Source organism: Coturnix japonica, chromosome 1 (assembly GCF_054131305.1).
Source record: "Coturnix japonica strain WE chromosome 1, WE-NBRP24, whole genome shotgun sequence".
NCBI lineage: Eukaryota > Metazoa > Chordata > Aves > Galliformes > Phasianidae > Coturnix > Coturnix japonica.
This window is the reverse complement of record NC_140663.1, coordinates 30,762,301-30,782,744: the sequence shown is the minus strand read 5'-3', so window position 1 is coordinate 30,782,744 and position 20,444 is coordinate 30,762,301. Positions and strand designations below refer to the sequence as shown.

Genomic DNA, 20,444 nt, shown 5'->3' with positions numbered 1-20,444 from the left:
CCAGCTCTTAGAGTCCTACACTTAGCAAGACCTTGCTCTGATTACTCTGGCTGTAGAAGAATATGTTAAATTTGTACAAGCAAAATAAAGGTGAGGTCTACTTTAGCGTGTTACGACTTCCAGCTATGCTATGACATGGCTGGATTTACTTTGCTGCATTACTTACCAGACTTCATACAGCCTAGTTCTATAGCCAGATTTTGCTGTCTCCATGGATGCTACACTGTGCACCCTCTTCCACACTCTTTCAGTCATGAGTTGCAAGTAAGCCCTCCTTCCTGACAAGCTTGGACAGAGGTGAGGGACCAGTTCCCAAGGCAGGGCTCCCTGATGGACCAAAGCCAGCCCTGCTGCAGCTTGCAGCCAGGGCAAACCATGCCTCTGGCCACAGGAAGCAATGGTTTGGGAGCTCCAATGAAAGAAGTGATGAGCCTCAAAAGCCAATTGGTGTGGTTTTGGGATTCCTGTCACTGGGTTGGCTGGACACATGAGCAGTAGGTATGGGTGCTGTGCCCACCTGCCCATGCAGGTGGCGCAGCCAGGGGCTGAGGAGTTGGCTGCTCCCACCTGGGAATGGGAAACAAGGTCCCAGATGAGCTGGGAACACAACTCATGGGCCTCCATCCCACCTCATCCACTGGAGCCGCGGGGAGGAGGAGGAGAACCAGCTAGGGAACTGACATCCACGTACTTAAAATACACCACCACTGGTGGTGTGACCCCTGCGGGTGCAAGGATCTGTATGGAACAATACAACCACAGATACAAGAAGAAATCCTGACACCGTGAGCACAAAAGGGCTTTTCTTATTTCAGTGGGGCAAAGCAGCCTTCCCCCCTCTCTACCCCCCAGGATCTTCTGTTTTCAAAGCGTATGAATGGCACCCAATGATCTTCTTCCTGCCCTTCCTTCCTGCCTGTTCCTAATCCCAGCAGTGATTTTAGTGCCTTGCTTGGGTAGAAGCCAACACGCTGTCCCTCTAGATAGCCAAAAACCTAATTTTCATGACAGTGTAGTAGGAAATAACTGGAATATTTCTGAATAAACAGTTTAGTGTAACTGGCCTTTCAGAGCAGCATTTCAGTGGGAAGGATCAATGAAAATGTAAATTCAATGTAACTGATTCAATTCAGACTGCTGGCCACCAGCATCCCACTTTAACAAGGGATGCTTTGTTTATTTGCACTCATTTTTCTAATTTGGTGGAATCTTATTGCTGTTTTATTTTTGTACCCCTGCCTCAGGCGCTAAGTTCTGCTCTCACATAAATAACTGACCGAGAATAAAAAAGAAAAAGAAGAAAGCAATGACTGGGTCTGTCTTTAAACTTTGAGGCAGATCTTTTTCTTTTCCATTAAGTTCCCTTGCAGTGGAGAAGTGATTAGTAAGGCACGCATTTTCCTGACACCTTTTCCAGGTGGACTGCAAGCCCTGAACTGATTACAGGCATTTGCTGCTCTTGGACAAAGACATTATTTGTTTCACGTTTAATGGAGCTCTTCGGTAATCTGAAAGGTTTTTCTGCTTTGTTTTCTTTTCCTTGCCTGCTGATTACACCTGTGTACGTTTACTCCCAAGCCCTATGAAATCTGCAGACATTCTTAGCGGCTGACTGCTTTCTCCTGTTCAGAAATCCCCATATATTTTTGGCTGCGTGCACCGCATTCATGTGACTCTCACACACTGTAGCTCAATGAAATCTTCTGAAAGAGCTGCCAACTCACCAAATTTTCCATGAATTAGGTCCTGACACTTCAATGAGAGGAAAGACAATGTCTGAAACAAGGCCAGCCCTGGCTTCCTGCCTAGTATGTGTCACCATAATTCTACCAGCTGCCCTTCCACACAGCACTTCATACTTTTCAGACCACCAGAAAGCCCCTTGAATACTTTCAGTGATAGCTGGGGTTTGAGCTGCCAGTGTGTTTTCCCAGCCTTTGGCACCCAGTGGCTCCAGATTGGGCCTAGAAAGTTTTTGTGTGTGTTTGTTTTGTTTTGTTTTTATTTTTATGAATGGCTTTCGTGGAGGACTCTGACTCAAGCACAATACTATACGGCCATTCATAAAAAGCAGAGGGAAAATATTGTACTTTGCCCAGTTGGAAACCGTCTGTGATACTGACCAAGGCTCGAAGGAATCCCAGTCATTCGAGACCTCTGCTATCTTAGTGCTGCATGTCAGGAGCTCCCTGACAGCGTTTGCTCACTGCCAGCCAGGCTTCCAGCGGAGCACAGCGCATGTTCTGCTTTCTCCCTTAAATGGAAGAAACGCAGCTCCAAAGGACGAGGAGCTGGGCTCAGCCTCTTGCCCAGACTAGTGGCACGCACCGCAGTGCGTGGGAGCCGTGCCTGCTCCTGCCAAGCCCAGGGTGGTGGCTGTGATGGCTGTATCATGATGGCACATGGGGCACTGCTCATCCCCTGGATGAGCCCTGGACACAGGGCTACTGTGTACGGCCACTGGGTACCACAGTGCATGCCCCCTCAGAGACCCTCTCCGGGGCTAACCCAAACCAGCAGAACCAGGACACACAGGAAGAATGGAACATTTCCTAAGCAGTCTCTTTGATTTCATTAACTGTCGTGGATGTGATGCGTTTGGAACCTTCTTGACTCACTACAGATACAAACGCCTCTACTTGCTAAGCTTTGTGTTCACTGACTTAAGAGATCTTTTCAGGGCTTCAAAGGAGACACCTCTGATTCAAAAGGCTGTGGCAACTACATGTTCAACTAGCTGGGAAGAAAGGGAATCCGTCTTGGTTATGTATAGAAAGGACTGGAACCACAAAAAGCCAAGGACAAGAGGCTTTAAAGAGGTGCTTTGGAGAAAAATGAAGTTGTACACAAGATGTGAGGGCTCTGAATTATTACATATCCCTCCAGGAGCCCACACAATACAATGGCAGGTCTCCTGCACAGCCAGGGGCTGCCTCACTTATTGCAGTGATGGTTTGCAAGCAGAGTTCTATGAAACACCCAGCTTCCACACCTTATTTTTATCCTCAGTGGAAAAAAAAACAGCTAGTTTACACTGAATCTATATCAGCTGAAATTCCATATGTACAAAATCATGTTTTACATCAAATTTACATCAAATGCAAGTGCAAGGCAATCTTAAATAACTTTCTCAAAGACCAAGCAACAGCGCTGGAAAAATCCTGTGACCGTGTCTTTTCTGCCTTACAAGAATTAATCCAAAATGCAACAGAATGTTTTGCCATGTTTGAACCATGAAGTCAACGTGGGCTAAGACAAACCCAGTACTTTAGAACTTTGTGATAAGATCCCTTACTCTGAAGAGAAAAAAACTAACCACCTAAAGAGCAAGGTATGCCAATCTTTTGGGAGCTTTAATGTTGATTCTAAGATTTGAATGTTCAATGCCCAATTGTTCTACAACATACTTTTTCCACACCTCCCCTGCCACCTCACCTCTAGCTTTATTCTCAAATTCTGTCACTTTACTCCTTGTCAGTATCTCAGAAACATCCTTACAGCCTAAACCTGGCTCAGGAATTCCCGGTTGGACAAAAATGGTACCATCAGATAACTTCTCTCTCTGTTGGTTAATACAGACACTGGTCAAACAACTTCAGTGCTTCCTTTATAAGAACAAAAGAGCAGCCTTGTGTGACGGGCCCATATTCATCTTGTACCAGCACTCAAAACTCGTATCAAATTCAATTTGTCACACTTCCCATTCTCTGTAGCACTCCCCCTTACACTGTGACTTTTCCTAGTGCTACAATAAGGACAGTTAAGGATAAGCCTATGTCAGCTAAGATGAGCTACTCAGGAACACATTTTTAATGACCAGAGATAAAAGCACTGGTCTGCATGTAAATCATTCACCGACCACTGTGCCTGAAGCTACAAGCTGCAGTCACGGTGCTCCTAGATGTCGCGTTGGCATCTCTCTCTTTAAATGGAGTATTATGAAGATGTTTGACTGATGCTTCTTGGCAACTGTGACTATTTCCACAGCTTGACATAGAGAAGACATTCACATGGAGGTAGCTCTGCTGGTGAGGCTAAATGACCATGATGGAAACTAGTATCCAGTTGGGATGACGTTTATAGTGCTGACAGCTCAGTGTTGTGCAGAGATCGTTAAAATAATTTCATAGGTCACCAAAACACTTGTAGTTCTAAATTAAAAGATGAGTAAAACCATATTTAGGCTTTTTGTCTACATATCCTAGAAAATTCAGGAAGTTCATATTATACCAGTTGAAACCAATGTAATCCAAAATAAATCATGTCTTCCAAGCAGTTCCATGTGACAGCACCACAGCTACTGCTCTGCCCTAAAGCTTTAATTGGTTCGAGTCCAGCCTTTCCCTCACTCACTGAGAATGAATGGAGATACAATGCTGGGACTGGAGATCCACAAAGCCCATGAGAGTCTCTTTGCCTTTCAATGGCTTCATGGCCATCAGAAGAATTGCATGTTACACCGTGCCTGTCACTCACTCCTCCAAGCCCGGAATGCTCATGACTCGCTTTAGAAATTATCTCCCCTTAGAGAGGTGAGCAGAAAAGCTTTTTACAGCATCATTAGCAAGGGGAGGCTCCCCCGCTACCCAAGCAGGAATTGCTTGTGTTTTGGAAGCACAGATCATGAATTCTCCTGCCTACACCCCGTGTTTGCAGCCAACTGGTAACCGGGGCGTCTGTGTACGCACACTGCTGTGGGTCATTAGGATCTAACAGCAAAACCATCTGGCCCTAAGAGTTCAAAGGAGATTTCACAGTCCTCTGTGCAGTCTCATAAATGAGGCTAATAGTAATCTGTGGAGAATTTTGGCAAAATCTCTGGAACTTTTATTCTTTATTTTCTATCCTACTTGGCACTACTCAGAGTTCTTTATACCAAATACAAAGTCAGGTCATTCAAGAAATATTTATTAGCTTATTAAACTGACCTCCCCTGACTGCTGCTGGAAAACCCTGCAACATCTCAGGAGCTACAGCAATAACTTTAGGTGATGACAAAGTAAATAGTGCTTCTATTCCACTTGTGGAGGAGAGCAGAAAGCATCACAGTTTTCCAAGTACACAAAGTGACTTTTAATAATTATTCGACTGGCACTGAAATTTTATATTTTAATTGGCAAATCCAAAACACACTGTTTCACATTACTCTTTTGGTCGCCTGAAAATTCAGGCACTGGCACATGTATCCAGTCAGGTTCATATATATGCAATGGAAGCCAACAGACTGACTTCAGTGGGGATAGGATTTCATACATTTTGCCTACAAAAGCTACTTTCACTACAAAAAGTTTGTAGGTTGCTACTTTTGCAATGGTTTTGCATCTGGGGAGGATAAAAACTGTGAAATAAATGTACTGAAAATCTAATTTGGCCTTATTTTATACTAGCATATTTCATTATTTTTTCAATTACTTCGACCCAACCTTCCTCAGTGTAGATTTCCCACCACAGCTGAGTATTTTAGAAATATAAATCTAACAGTGAGAACAGGAAGGGGAATGGTGTAATTTTTCTTCATCTGCTAGCTGAGCTGATAGTTCAAGCACTACAATATCCCATTGAGTTTATCAAGGATATAATCAAAACTCAGAATAATTGTTAGTTCAGTGCTCTTGATAGATGATACTAATTTTTATGATCTTTCAGTCTGTACCAGTTACATTTCTATAAAATATTTAAGGCAGAGCAGCTTATGAAATGCCCATTTAATAGGCCTTGCATCTGTTGTTAAATACTATAAACAAGTTTACATTGGTGTGCTTAGCTAAAATCAATACATTTGAGTACACCTCAGATGCAGAAGGATCTGCTGCTGCTGCTGAATGCTCTTCTTTAGTGACACCTATGTTCTATTTGGTTCCCCCATTACTTTATTATCACCCACGATGCATCTGATAAGCTTTCCTGATGCATTTTACTCAGGTTTCACTCAGCATATTGTGCATTTTTCTGCTAAAGCGATAAGCAGCAACATTTCTAGATTTCAAAATAATTCTAGTACACAATTTAGCACTGATGGTTTGTTGATAAGCACCTATGGCACACAAACTGGTTCCTGTTAAGCAAATATCATATATATATGCCTATTTATAATCTCCTGTACAGACCACTGAGAATGCCAAATGGGAGGTTCATTATTCTTAGTTACGGTGTAAGAAAAAAGACTACATTTTAGGAGAAAGAAACAAATTGTAAGTTATTTGCAAAGAAATCTCGCCCTCACAATCCAAGGATACAAACTGATCAGGAATTACTCAGCTTTATACCTTGCAGACTTCTCCACACAAGAAACTATTGTGCAACTGTTTACCTCCAGATTATCTTGTCTGTTTTGATACAGCAACTCTTGTGTTCACATGCATCTCTCTTGACCCATATGGAAATAATTTTTGGCTACTTCTAAACCGGCTAGGTTTGAATTGATGACCTAGAGGTGAAAAGCACCAGATCACATTACCATCCGGTTCCAGCTTTTCTTGTAGCCTTCCCTCTCTACTCGCTCAGGCACCTCTCACCATACAGACCATTAAATCAGAGGCTGCTCTGCTTCAGAGACCATTTCCAGCAGTACCACCTGCCTGGAGCTGATCAGAGCTGCAGGACTCAGCAGTGGCCTCATGCCGGGACCTGACTGCCAGGAGTTACTCAGTCTCCCTTATTTTTGCAATGGTCTCCAGAGAGGTAACACAACGAACAGGGCAGTAAAGTCCCAAACCAGGACTTCTTTAAAGTCTGCAGCCATTTGGAAAGTGAACTTTTAGCTTCAAAACATAACTATTGCCAGGTGACATTTCTCTTTCTGGTCTTGTACCTTGGTTCTCATCCTCCATTTTAGGGTCACAGAGGCCCTAATTCATTCAATTACAGTATTCTTGCGCCATGCACAGACTGGAAAACAAGTAGAGCCCATTGTGCAGAGCCCCATGGCCAGTGCCTTTTCCTGAGCTGTGCCTGGGTGCTGGCAAAGGACGAGGCAGTGCTGGAGAGAAAGCCCCAGCCACCAGCACAGCCAACTGAAGGACACTACCGAAACCCATGACCAGGCACAGTTCAGGCACTCTGCATCCCCTTAGGAAGAGCTGTCTGTCCCCCCACCAGCACAAGCTGAAGTAAGGATACAAGGGATGTAGGCAGCTTCTTTTCTATTTCTGACCCTTTGGTGATAGATAGAAAGCATCTTGTACGGAGCTTATGTGTTCATCCCAGGCCTGGCCCTAAAATCCTCTTCCCATCCATCCTGTCCCTCCTGTGACCTCCCATTGCCCTGTGATGGCTGGGCAGGGGTTTCCTCTGAAGAAGAGGCACAAAGTACGAGGAAGGCGGGTTGCTGATTTTCTGCAGCTGAGGATCTGGCCCGAGGCATTTCTCTGGAACTTTTTTTGTCTGAGCACATCTCCTGCCACATGGTTGGTAGGGGATATTTTTGTATGTCTGGGATATACAGACGTCTGATGGTTGTCTGTCTATTGAATAGATTTGATAATTGCTACTGCCTCCAGGAAACTGATGCTGCTGAGAGTGTCTGTCAGAGTCCGAACACAGCCTGCTGACATCCTGGCACAGTATCATGAAGAAGTCAGTGTCTGAAATAGAAATACATTTTCCATATACTTGAAATATACCAGGGGCTTGGTGGCAAGTTGCTGTAATTAATCCACATCCTGAGTTGATGCATTTTGAGGTCATTCTGGTGCATGATATATTAAATTCTGACCTCAGTTCGTATTGTTATTTTAACAGAAATCACATTCACTGTGTCCAAATCAATGATTTGTAGGCACTCCTTGCAAAGCAGAAGGAACCCTTGGTTTGCATTTCTGGTGTGCTTCCACTGTTCACTCTCTAGCAGTAATTTCACCATATGCATCACTCTGAAATCTGTGGGATGCAGTGATGCATTTTAAAAGGTAGCAGCAAAACTGTTTTCTCTGCTATTCAGTTGCTTGCTAAAAGACTGCAGTATCAAAGTCTACAGTATCATGCCATTGGCCTCTTGACGGCAGAACAAATATGAACAGTGTCTGCACGAACACTGCTCTTGTTCTGAAAGAAAGGAGGACAAGAGGGAGGAAGAGATGCTGCTACTGATAGTCCCAGTGTCACTTTGGAGTTGTGCTATTTACGCCCTGGACAGACTGAATTTAGTCCAGTCTAGGAGAGAAGGATTTGATCCTAACTTTAAAAGGACAATTACCCGACTGCTCAGCTACAGAGATTTAAAAGTCTTTTCTAAGCTACAGCTGACCTGTAGATCATATTAGTTGCTTGCACCTGACAATGTGAACACCAAAGGTATGTGTGTTAGTTAGGCATGCAAATCCCCTGCAGCTTTTTTCCTTAATGTCCTGTGTAACCCGATGCTACACTGAGAATGAAGAAGGATAACAGGCCTCCAGATGATGCTGTGGTAAGCAGAGAGACACATGCGTTCTGGACATCAACATGCCCCCGGTAGACAGAAGCTTGATTTGCAGCTGAACATAATCCACACATGCAAGATCAAGTATTATAACAGCACCAGACCACTAAATGGCAGATGCAAAATCATTTTAACGGCAGCAGCAGTGTGGACAAGGACATCCTGATGCTCTAGATTTTAACATTTATGGAAGCTGATGGTGGGGAGTGAGGCTCTGATAGTGGGCAGCAGAATGCTCCAGGCATCCCACTGTCCCCACATCCCCTACCAGTGTGGCTCCCCAGTCCAATCTCAAGCAAGGCTTTATCCTGAGAATGAAGCTGGATAGCCTAGAGTGCATCCTGCAGGAGCTCTTCTTCAGCCCCATAAACACCAGAGTGTTTGGTTTTGTGCTTTTTTTCTGAGAGCAATTGGGAAGTCTGGTTAGAAGGATTGCTGGGTACTAAAAGGGTTTTCTAGACTTTAGAATCAGAATCAGGCTTCATCTTCTCAGATAATGAAAAAGCAGGGAGATATAGGAAGGCCCCTGGACTCCCTACCTCGGGGAGTTGTATGATTATACCTGTACATGCAAGCAGAATAACAACCTGCTGCTCAGGGCTGATGGCAGAAGGATCGGTAGGAGCTCGTGGTCTTCCTGAGGAAGAGCTCAAATGATCTCTCAGCACAGCAATCTGTGTAGAAACAAGTCTGTTTCAGCCTTGTGGTTAGTCTGCACTGGCAGCCGGGACATTCACTCTGTTATACAAGCACTTCAAAAGGGTGGGGGACAGTGATGGGATAAGGAGTTGCCCATGCCTCTTCTTTCATCACCTCCCAGGAATGTATGCCTTCAGGGCTAATTTAGATGCATTTACCTTAATAAATGTGTGGCCTTTTCAGCCGCGTTTTTTAACTTTAATTCCTGTCTGCCCTTGCTGGCACATGCCCTTGGCAATTTGTGGCTGTTTTTCTCATTCAGCATTGTATAATTGTCCTTTATTACTTAATCAATATTTTTTTTATGGTTAAACACAGAGCTCATGAAAGTGATATAATAGTCTAGCTCCATTTTGCTTAGCAAATTTTTTTAATTATTCTTTTTGCTTCTTTTTCTCAAAAAGACAATGTTTTGCTAACTGTAAATTGGTTTGCAAGCCTCAAGCTGATGATTTCATGAGTCTTCCAGATGCACGGTCACAGTTCCAGAAAGCTTCCTGACTGACAAGAAAGCCAGGACTTCTGTGAGATCTCCACATCAGGATACTATAAATGAGCATTCAGTACCTCAGAAGGAACCCCCCCAATATCACGCACGCTCCATATGGTTCCCTGCTCAGCACTGTGGTGGTGTTCTCCTGCTCCATACTCCTAGGTGTCCTGGGACCTGATGGCACTTTTGGTCTGGGGTTGGCTGAACCATCCCTTGTGGAGGTACCCAAAGGTCTCAACACCCAGCCCCAGCCATGACTTAATACATGAAGACAGGCTCATATGAAGACACATCCACTCTCATCCCATGATAAGATGATGATGCTTGTGCTTAGACCAACTGGCAAGAGACCAGATGGATGAACAGGATCTACGTGTCCTTGAAAACAGAGCACAGAGGAAAGAAGGTTGCAGTTCTCTGCCGAAGATAAGAGCCTTCATAAAACAGGACGTAGGGTGACTTGGTGCTGTTGATAATTTTATTTGGAAGGACACAGACCACAAGTTTTATTTTCATGAGTCCTTCCACATAAAATAGTTGGACCATTTACATTTTTGAACCGTCACATATAATGCTGCCCAGTAAGACCCAAGAGCGCACTTCCCCCCGGCTGTCTGAGCCATGCTGCACCCCATTACAGGGGTTTGATTGGTACAGTGTAATAGACAGAGGAAAGTACATTTAGTTCCTGACTACAGGACTAATTCCAATCTGAGCCTTTTGGTACCTGCACTCAGCTCTATACAAAACCATTTGGGAAGTGCCTGGACACCACACTGACAAACATATTCACCTCTCTCCTTGACAGTATTACTCACGGTGAGTTTCCTTCTTTCCAAATGCATTTGTTTTAATCATCAGCACTTCTTTAGTCTAACACATCTAATGCATTACCAGGTGTCCTGTGAGAGACCTGTGATGCTGTGTAAGGGGTCATGCATGTATTATTCCTTGGCTCAACATGGGCATTCTTACAAAAAGATTATGTAATAAATGAAATAATAAAAAAGCAACGCAACACTGAAATACATAATCTCATATCTGAACATGCCTTTCTTTCCAGATTCCACAGTGATTTTCAGACTGGAAGTGATTTGGGAACCTGAAAAAAGGATTTGTGTCACTTCACACTGAAATGCAGCCATTTCTGGAATGAGATCTGTCTTAACGGCACAAGACAATATTGCATGTAGTTAGGACACGAGGTAAAGAACACCATATCCAGTTTAAGCACAGGGAAGGAAGGATGTAATTACACAGATTGGAATTTGGCCAGGACACCGGGGTCAAAACCTCGACTCTTTTGAAAAGAGCCATGGGAACTCTAATGATCACAAGTGGTCAGGGCCTTGGCTTTACATCTCATCTGAAAAACAACACCTCTAATGATGTGATTTTCTTGAGTACCATGTAAAGGCATTCATTCAAAGTGAATCAGAAAGAAAAGGGCATCCTACTGCAGCAGCTAAGTATTCTTGGAGGTATTCATTTTGTTTCCAGTAAACCTATATAATCTGTTAGCTCAGGGGACATAGACATGCCCCTTTACAACGCTGGTGTTGTAACAGAATTGGACAGTGTTACAAGACAGAACTTGGTTTATGCTGGATTTATTTATCAGCAACTCAGATCACTTCCCCACTGTTTTCACAACAGCAACACTCATCCCATGACCATTCCATCACATGAACTGTGTCAAATCCAACATGGATCACAATGACTTTTTAATCTATGAATGGCTACTAACCAAAACCACAAGTTTCTATTGCGATGTTGGTGATCTACTGCATTCTTCATGACTGAAGGACACAGAGACATCACTGACCTACAAAACATTTTAAGAGTCATCACCAGCTGCAGGTTCTTACCAGTTTCATTTGTGAGGATAAAAAGCATCACTGTACATCTGTTTTAATGAGGAAACAAACAGTACTTAGTAGAGAGGACAGGCTAGCAGCTCATGCATGGGTGCACACTAACACTTAGCAAAGCTCAGCCAGGACACCTTAACTCAGACATATATTAAACATCTCAGATTAGAAATTATTCCCATATCTGTTCTTCCACACCTGCATTATCTCTCCAGAAGGTCATAAGCTGTCTTGTCACTGGCCAATATACTGCAGTCAGTCCTGAGACTAGGAGGAATTAAATCCTGCTATACTGTAGACTGAAAAAATACCACAGCTGGTATTTCCAAGTTGACTAGTAAACATTCATCCAGCTTCTCACTCTGTTCCTGTCTTCGTCAATGTCAAAAATACATGAAGGAAGGCTTCTTGGAACTTCTACCACATTCCCTATCTTTTAAATGTGAATGAAAAGATTATAAGAGTTTGTCACCTCCATTCAAATCACATAGAATCACAGAGTGACCTGGGTTGGAAGGGATCTCAAGGATCATGAAGTTCCAAACCCCCTGCCTGGCAGGGCCACCAAACTTCCATGTTTACTAGATCACGTTGCCTAGGGCCCCATCCAACCTCGCCTCGAACACCTCCAAGGACGGGGCATCCACAACCTCCCTGGGCAGCCTGTTCCAGGACCTCACCACTCTCCTAGTAAAGAAATGCCACCTGTAAAAAGGAATGTCCTATTGAGTACACTCCTACAAAATCTGTATCAGATCTTTGCTTGCGATGGACTTCCAACAGCCCATTCTGCACAGGAGGTCACATCAGATAACCACAGGGTCCCACCTGGCTTTAGCATCTGCGAATCAAGGATCACATAGTTCCGCCACTAATACAACAAGCAACAGCTAGTCTGTCTTGTAGAATGACTGCCAAGAGGGTTTCTTTTTCCCAAGCACTTCCTTACATTACAGGAACATACATGCATGTGCTGCAGGAGAAATTAAATAATAAATTATCATCAAGGAAAGTCAGGGAGTTGACATAAAAACCACTAAGACCAGCTGCACATAACTAGAAATCTCAAGTTTGTTTGAACAACCTCAGGAAACAAACTCAACTGGGTTCATAGCATGATTAGGAGGAACTGCATGTGGGAGAGCACAGGACAGCTGTACTGGAAGAAAATGAATCCTGGAGATTCCACAGGCATTATTTAGGCCTTTCAGCCATAATGTTATATGTAATACAGGAACATGCAGCACGGTCTGTTCAAAAGAAATGTAAAACCAACTGTCAGTCCTTGCTTTAGGTAGGTATAAGAGACATGACATATATAACATAGCCCTAGGTGGTTTACATTTGTACAAGGTATGAGTCTACGCTACATGATCTACATGAAGGGAAGATTACGAAAGTTGATAGTTCATCTCCTTTTTACAAAATCAGAACCAAAATTGTGTGATTTTTGCCTGTCTGTAACCAAGCAAGCACAGACTGCCCTGTTTCCAAAGTAAAATCTAGTTAACAGAAGCATAAACGTGTTTGCTCCTGGTCCTCCTGTTGGAATCTCAACTGTATATTTGTCCATTTTCCCAGCCATATACAAGTATTAGTTACCTTGTTACGTGGGCAATTTTTACTTATTTAATAATTTAATGGTTAATTATTCCATATTATTTGCTTATGCCCTTAGAAGCAATTGAGCTCATAGTTAAGTATTCTTCTTGTATACCCTTTGAAGCATCAAAGTTTCTGTAAAAAGAGTTTCTGTATGTTAAAAACACACAATGCCCACAGCATTATTAAAAACAACAACAAATATACAAAATCCAAACTTTCTCTTACTTGTTGCTTTATTCAGTTTAATATCTATCTTCTCATTGTTTTACTTTAATTGCTGGAGCTTGGTAGTGTACTAATTTTCTTTAGTCAGTTAATAATATCAATTTCCCTGAAGGTCAGAAACAATACATCAGGAAATACCACCTGCTATTCAGGGATATCACAGGAAATTTGCATTTCCACTTTGTAAAGTGTTATTATTTTGGACTGACAAGCCACATTATTTCATTATCCCAAAGTGTTCGGATCCCTGAAATCTATAAGGAGAGAGAAAGAAAAGGAATCAGTGTCTTGGCTGGCCTCCTGCTAGCATTTCATGGTCATTAACAATCAGAGTGAGAAGACAAACAACTTGCTGCTGAAAGATAGGCATGCTTTACACACAGCTCTCGCTGTCACTTCAGCGCAAGTATGGGAGCAATTAGACCCCTTCCTGGGCTCCCCAGCCTGGCCAGCCCCTGTTCTGGGCTGGGTTACTGCCTCAGTATGTTCCTGCATCGTCTGCAGACAGCACTAAGGAATGAGGTGTGGATACAGCAGCAGGATTCACTTTCTTGCAAGAGCACAGGAGATTGGAGAACAGCTTCTGCAGGGAGCTGAACATCATCCTTGCAGCATTTTACTCACTGGATATGAAAGCGCAATGTGCAACCATGGGCAGGGCAGGGAAGCTGCCCCTTGCAACCTCTGCAACAGCTATGATGAGCACCCTATAAACAAACCTCAGCCCTGAAGTATCTTTCCCCCTTGGGTTATTTAAGCAACCATCCACACAAACCCCAGGAACTGTATCACCTCAGCATTTTTAGCATAGCCTCGAAGGATCAGGAAGGAAAGGAATGATCCATCAGAGAGAACATGCAGCCCTGCACATTTGCAATACATTTTCTACCCAAGAAGGTCCAAGCTGGACCATGGGCTCAGCAGCCTGCACAAGTGGTAGCACTGTGAGCTGGCAGTAGCTTGGGACTGTTGCAGAAGGGATGTCTTTTAAAACTGCAGACTGATAAAACTAATGACTGTGTTGAGAGATGCTCATAAAACACTGAGTTACCTTTATTCAATTAAGGAAGCTGTTACTGATCTTTCAAAGCAGCCTGAATGGGTTATTCCCCCCTCTGCCATCACTGACCAATCTGCATGACACTTTGGACAACCTGGGCTGGCATTTAGAAAGTTCAAAAGGTGAGGAACAGCTCCTGACAGGAATAAACAGTGATGAACATTTGGAAATAGCCCTTTCAGCTACTGCCAGCCGCTGAGTACCTTCTGCCAGGAAGCTTTTGTGCTGAAAAGTTACCTTGGAGAGATGCAAGGAATGACTCTGAAACAGCCTCAACCACATTCGAGGCTGATGTAAAGATCAGGAGGAGGAGAAATACCAATGTTTAATATTTAAACAAAAAATTGTTTAATTTTTAAACATTTATGTTCTTTTATGATTGTTAAATCAATATTAATACAGAATGTAAACCATTTTACTGCCTCTACACAGGACTCCCCTGTGCTCCTTTCCCAAGCAGCCTGTTTTTGAGGAAGATAGGCGCTACCAGTGGGAGGTTCAGAAATGATGGCCTCAATAAATAACCCCAGAGCAAGACCTGCTGCCCTGCTGCAGACACACTGCCGGACGACTTCAGTCAGAGTTCTGCCTGAGTAAAAACATCAGGTTTTGGTCCATTACCTTCCAATGAACAGAAACTGTTTATTTGTGGTTGGAGGTGCTTCCTCCTGTCTGAGCTTTCAGCTGTCCAGGCTGAGCCAAAAAGGTTCAGCTGAAGGGGTTTCCCACCATCCCAGGCTGTAAGTGTGCTCCAGAGGGCTCCCATATTAGCCTCTTGCATGTGTACGGCCACCCTTGCTTTCAGTGACTGGGAACAGCTGGCACAGATGAGATGCCTTGATGGTGACCAAACTGAAAAACCAGTCACCGATGCTGGACTCCACTGCATGCTAAAGGCTTATCTAAAAGGCCCTTATAACCTGTAGACAAACATCAGGACAGTGCAGAGAAATGAGAGTAGAGAGACCAGCCAGCAGTGCCCACTGTTAGTTTACATGAGTTTGTAGTAACCAGACCTTCCAAAAAGCTACCAGTAAGCATTTGTGAGCAAACCTCCTGCCAGTCTGCCACATTCTGCTCACATCATACAGCCGCTGGCTCTGTTCATTCACTTTCTCACACAGCTGAGCCTTGTTCACTCATCCAGAACAAGGCGCCGTGTCCTCTCCTCTGTCCCTGTGCCCTTTAGTGAGTGCCCAGAGAGGGGCCGCGGCTCCCTCCCCACATCCCCCGAAGATCCTTGGGGGGGGTTGTGGGGAGGAAATGGCTCTGACTTGTATTTTACTGATGTTTTAAAGCATATGGTCTGAATGCTCTGAATGCCGTGGAAGATTACTGTCACATGTCCTAACCCAGTGCCTATCTGTTGACACAGTATCACCTTTCCTAAATTGCTGGATACCATTTTCCCATCAGCATAGCTCCAAATACAGGGATTATAGCCAGGACACAAACTCAAACAATCCATATATGCTTAATAAAATAAATATCAATCAGATTTTTATACATTTCTCCTGTAAAGGCATTTTCTTTACTTTAGATCAAATGCTTCCTTGGGATTCGCGTGAATTTGTAGTTAACAACTCCATGAATAACTAACAAACAGGAAAAAAATAAAACATAGCACATACATAGAAAATCATATTGATTTCTATTTTTAAATTTCAAGCTATGTGCTCATGCCATGTTTTGGGTACAGCACAATTTCTGAATGAACGCAAACAAAGCAAGATCTGCCTGAATGCATCAGCCCCCTTCCCACATACTTAGCATAGCTGCAGGTCAATGGAGCCAGACCAATTTACTCTGCTCACCAGTTGGCCGGGAGGTTCACAGGGCTGTTGGATCTCTAGGCATCCCCTCCTTTCCCTCATTCTCAAACTCATGAATGGGTTAATGTCATGACCTCAGGGTGCTGCTGAACTCTGCTGTGACTCTGCTTTGAGTGTTTGGATTTGGTTCAGGTCAGGTGAAAGCAAGCCAGGAAATGCACATGCACCTTTGCCACCTCCCCCCACTAGCACACAGTGATGGAGAGCAAATGCCAGCCTTTACAGGAGAGCTGACTACTGATATATATGTAAATGATGACTCTCTCTTCTAACAGCTTAATTACTGCCCTGGCTTTATCTAAAGTCATCAGATGTCTATGAAAGCTACTCTCATGAATACACGTCCCATTCCAGTGCATTTGGGCAGCCATGCTCAAAGTACCATAAAACAACCTCTGCCACCTAATCTCCTGAAATCTCCTTTGGTCACTTCATGTTCCTGGAGTTACCAGAGCATGCAGTTACAGCAGCTATGCAGTTTCTAACAGAGAAGTTTCAAAACCGAATAAAGACGCAGCATGTGAAAAACAAACTGCAGCAAGTTTTTTGGTGCTAAACACCATGGTGATTCCCCTTTATGCTGCTTGTCAGAGCTCTCCTTTAGCAGTCACTAAGCCAAGGGCACGTAACCGAACTTAAAATCCTCTTGTTCCTCCATCAGGAGTTCAGCATCTGACTTTCCAGAAGTAGAGGCTAGTGCCTATACCAGCGCCTCAGTGCCCTCTGCATAAAGAATTTCTTCCTAATACCTAACCTAAATATCCTCTCCTTCATTTAAAGTAACATTCCTCCTCATTCTATTCCCTCAAAGCACTCAAGAACTAGCAGGGATCAGGGTGGGTCATGTATTCCAGTACACAGCAAGTCTGGGTACTACTACATCACCATGCTTCCTGCAGCCCCAAACCACCCAAAGGCATAGAGAAACCTGTGAGGACTGTAAAGGTATCTGTGGGGCCAGGATCTGTCTGGGAGTCATTGATTTACATCGATTTACAAGAGCAGCTAGAGGAGCTAAAGGAGAATGGGCAGAAATGAAAATGTGTGTTAGCTCCATTAGCTATCTACATCCAAACTCTGGTGTTAGAGAGCATCTGACAACCATTAAAGGCCCATAAACCAGACAGAACCTTCCCTTGTGGGCTTCCTTTGTTAACAGCTGTCTATGTGGAGACTACTTCTATCCTTTTCTCATGCTGGCTACTATATACAAAACGTTACATTAGCAAACCCATGATCTAACCCTGTTTTGTACATATACAGTTTTAAAAGGAGATGCCTACATGACATTTTCAGAGCACTAGCAACTGTTTTTTCCTCTCGACCAAATCTTAAAGTAAAATCCCCTTGCTGACGATATGGGGAATTAAGATATATTATAATATCTGTAATATAAAATATATATTTTCACATGTGGACAGCCATGTGTCTTTTTACTGCCCAGTTCCCTAATTCTGCTGTATATAAAAACAGTAAAGAAAATTACTATGTATAAAATATTTTTCTGTTTTAGTGAAAGAAATGTAAAATATGTTTCAATGCAGCCAAAATCCTATTTTTGCCTTATTCTAACTAAACCATGGCCAAGACAATTTCCTTCAAATTTTAAGCATAAGAGAAATGTTCCTGGATCTCAGCTGGGAACCTGTGCACCAGTTTTCAATCTGGAGATAACTTTTATGGCTATGTTACGATATTACTCATGAACAAATATTATAATGGAAGCATTGACAGGACCTTCACTGAAGTGATACCAGCAAGGACCTCTGTAACAAATTCAGTGAACATCTAATAGAAACAGTGATTTCATCACATGCCAACCAACATTATGCTGAGAAGTAAATCAACCTAGCACAGACTGGCTTCTGCCCATTCTCAAAGACTGCCATCCTCAAATCCTTCCCACAGAGCAGCAGGTTTTACACACTGATGTACCTTCCTCAAATCAACACCAGTCACCAGCCCTACACCAGATCCTGCTTCAGTCACCCTCATTTAAATCCAGAATAATTTGCTGGAATGTAAGTCCTCAGCCTCCTTTCTGGGGTTACACAGATGTGACCACAGCTGACTTTGGCTCAGTAGCTGTTAAGAAGATTAAACAAAAATTAGCAGTTCTTGCACAACAAAATATTTGGATGTTAACTGGAGTTAAAAATCAAGCCTTAGTTTGCTTCCTGCCCATCGGACATGCTACACTGAACATCCTTTCTACATTCCACAGGTAATAAAACTTGCAGTAAATGAGCCTGGTCTCAGCACAAGTCTGTACTGATGCCAGGCACAGCAATCTCTTTCATGTGTGCTTCTTTGAAAGCACCGAGGCTGCAAGGCATAGGGGTCCAGGAAAAGACGCCGCTTTATAGGCTCACTGATAACTTGATGGAGCTGATAATGCAATTATTGCTCACCAGGAGCTGACATGTTGAACAGATTTTCACTGTGGTGGCAGGGAAATGCCAGAAATGAGCAGGGAAAGCAAGGCCAGTACAACTCACAGGAGGTGAACTTCTGTTTCCTAGACAAGCAAATAAAACAAATTCTCCTCCAAAGCATGTGCCAGTAACCTGGACTTGCTATGGCAGAGGTCCAGTGAAGATTATTATGGTAGAATTCAACATCCACAAACAGGGCAACAAAATCTCTCAGGCCACAGCATAGTTGGCTATTTAATAAATGGGGCCTGACACTCTGCTCAGCCCACAACTGGCATCCCCTTCCCACGGGAATCTGGAGCCTGCCTGGCTTGGCCTCTGGCATTCCCTGTGGCACAGCTTCCCAAGCCCTGAGGATAAAACTGGGCAGGCCGGCTCAGATAAACCATTTAATCCAGCTGAACTGATCTGGCCAATATTGCTTGAGGCAGAATAGGAAGCACTATTAGGGAGCAGAGCAGGGCAAAGTCGATAACATCTGGCTAAGAGCAGTGAGCTCTTTCACCAGCACAGCAAGACCTTGAAGGGGACAGCTTCCTACAGCCAAATATCATGGTAATAGTAATATCATACATGGTTCCTCCCATGGCAGCGGACAGCCAGGCTGATTCGCTCTCATTCCCATGTTGACCTCACCCTCTTTGTGTTGCTCAGGGGATTGCTCCCATCTCAACAGCACACAGTTCTCAAAGGGCTGGAGTTCTGCATTCAGATCATTTTTCCTGCTTCAGCAATGTGAATAGTACCCATGTAAGTTAAAACAGAGTTAAACACTGGACTAGGGCACAGCGTAGGGTTCACAGTAATAACCCCCAAGCCTCTAGAGGACACCAATTAGACCAGAAGGTGCCACTGTCATCACCTAAGTCCAACCTCCTGCACAGCACAAGTCATTTTGCCCAGGAATTCTTGCAGCAGTATCAAAATTGAGGCACTGCATAACTTTCAGAATAACATCCAGTTGTGATTTAGAGACTGCAAGTCTTGAAGAATTCACCACATCCCCTAAGCAAGCTGCTCCCATGATCAATTGCCTTAATTCTTCAAAATGTATACCTCATGTGCATGTGGGATCTGAAAATGTGAGGGGTTAGCAAGCCAAGTTCTGCACTTGTGCTCTGGCATTAGTGAAGAATTGATCTCATATCAGCTTTATGAGGTTATTACGATCCCATATAAGAGGCTATGCTATCTTTCTGAAAGGTCTCACACAGAATTTAGCGCTGATTAAAAGCATTTTCCCCATTTTGTGAGAACTTTGCAGACTATATTTCCATCCAAAGACTAAACCAGACTTGACAAGTCTCCTAAGTGTTACACAAAGTATACGATCGCTACAGCAGTAGTGGTACCATAGTTTTCAGTGGCCCCCAGATAGACTTGCTTGCCAAGCAGCTGGGGCTGAGAAGCTGGCTCCTGAAGCTAAGAGAGAAAATGGTGCTATCAATCAAAAAGCACATTCTTCCTTCCAGCTACAGCACCGGTTCCTCCATTTGAACAGACAGGTGATGCACTGCTATCACACAACCCAGTGGGAGTGTCTGCCTTGTAATCTGACAAATGCCATGCTAAAGGCAGGGAACCGAAAGCTGCATGATCTATCAGCTGGTATTCTGAGCACTGAAGAGGAAAAACGATTAGAAGTCCTATGAAAATAAAAGTATAACAAAGATTCATGAAACAAAACCACAAAGAATCAACTGAAATTTCTCACTGCAGATACAGATGCTCCCTTCTGGCCTTTAATGTTTGTCTTAATCATAGATTGATTCATACCTCAGACAGAAAAACAGACTTTTTCATTT

At 43.4% G+C, this 20,444-nt stretch overlaps 1 protein-coding gene across 1 annotated transcript in view; it reads right to left on the bottom strand.

Annotated features, from left to right (window-relative positions):
• The window catches only part of LOC107310670 (uncharacterized), a gene marked incomplete at its 5' end in the record, with an annotated part of 97,046 nt that overhangs the window by 22,555 nt on the left and 54,047 nt on the right, over nucleotides 1-20,444 (bottom strand). The window lies entirely within an intron of this gene.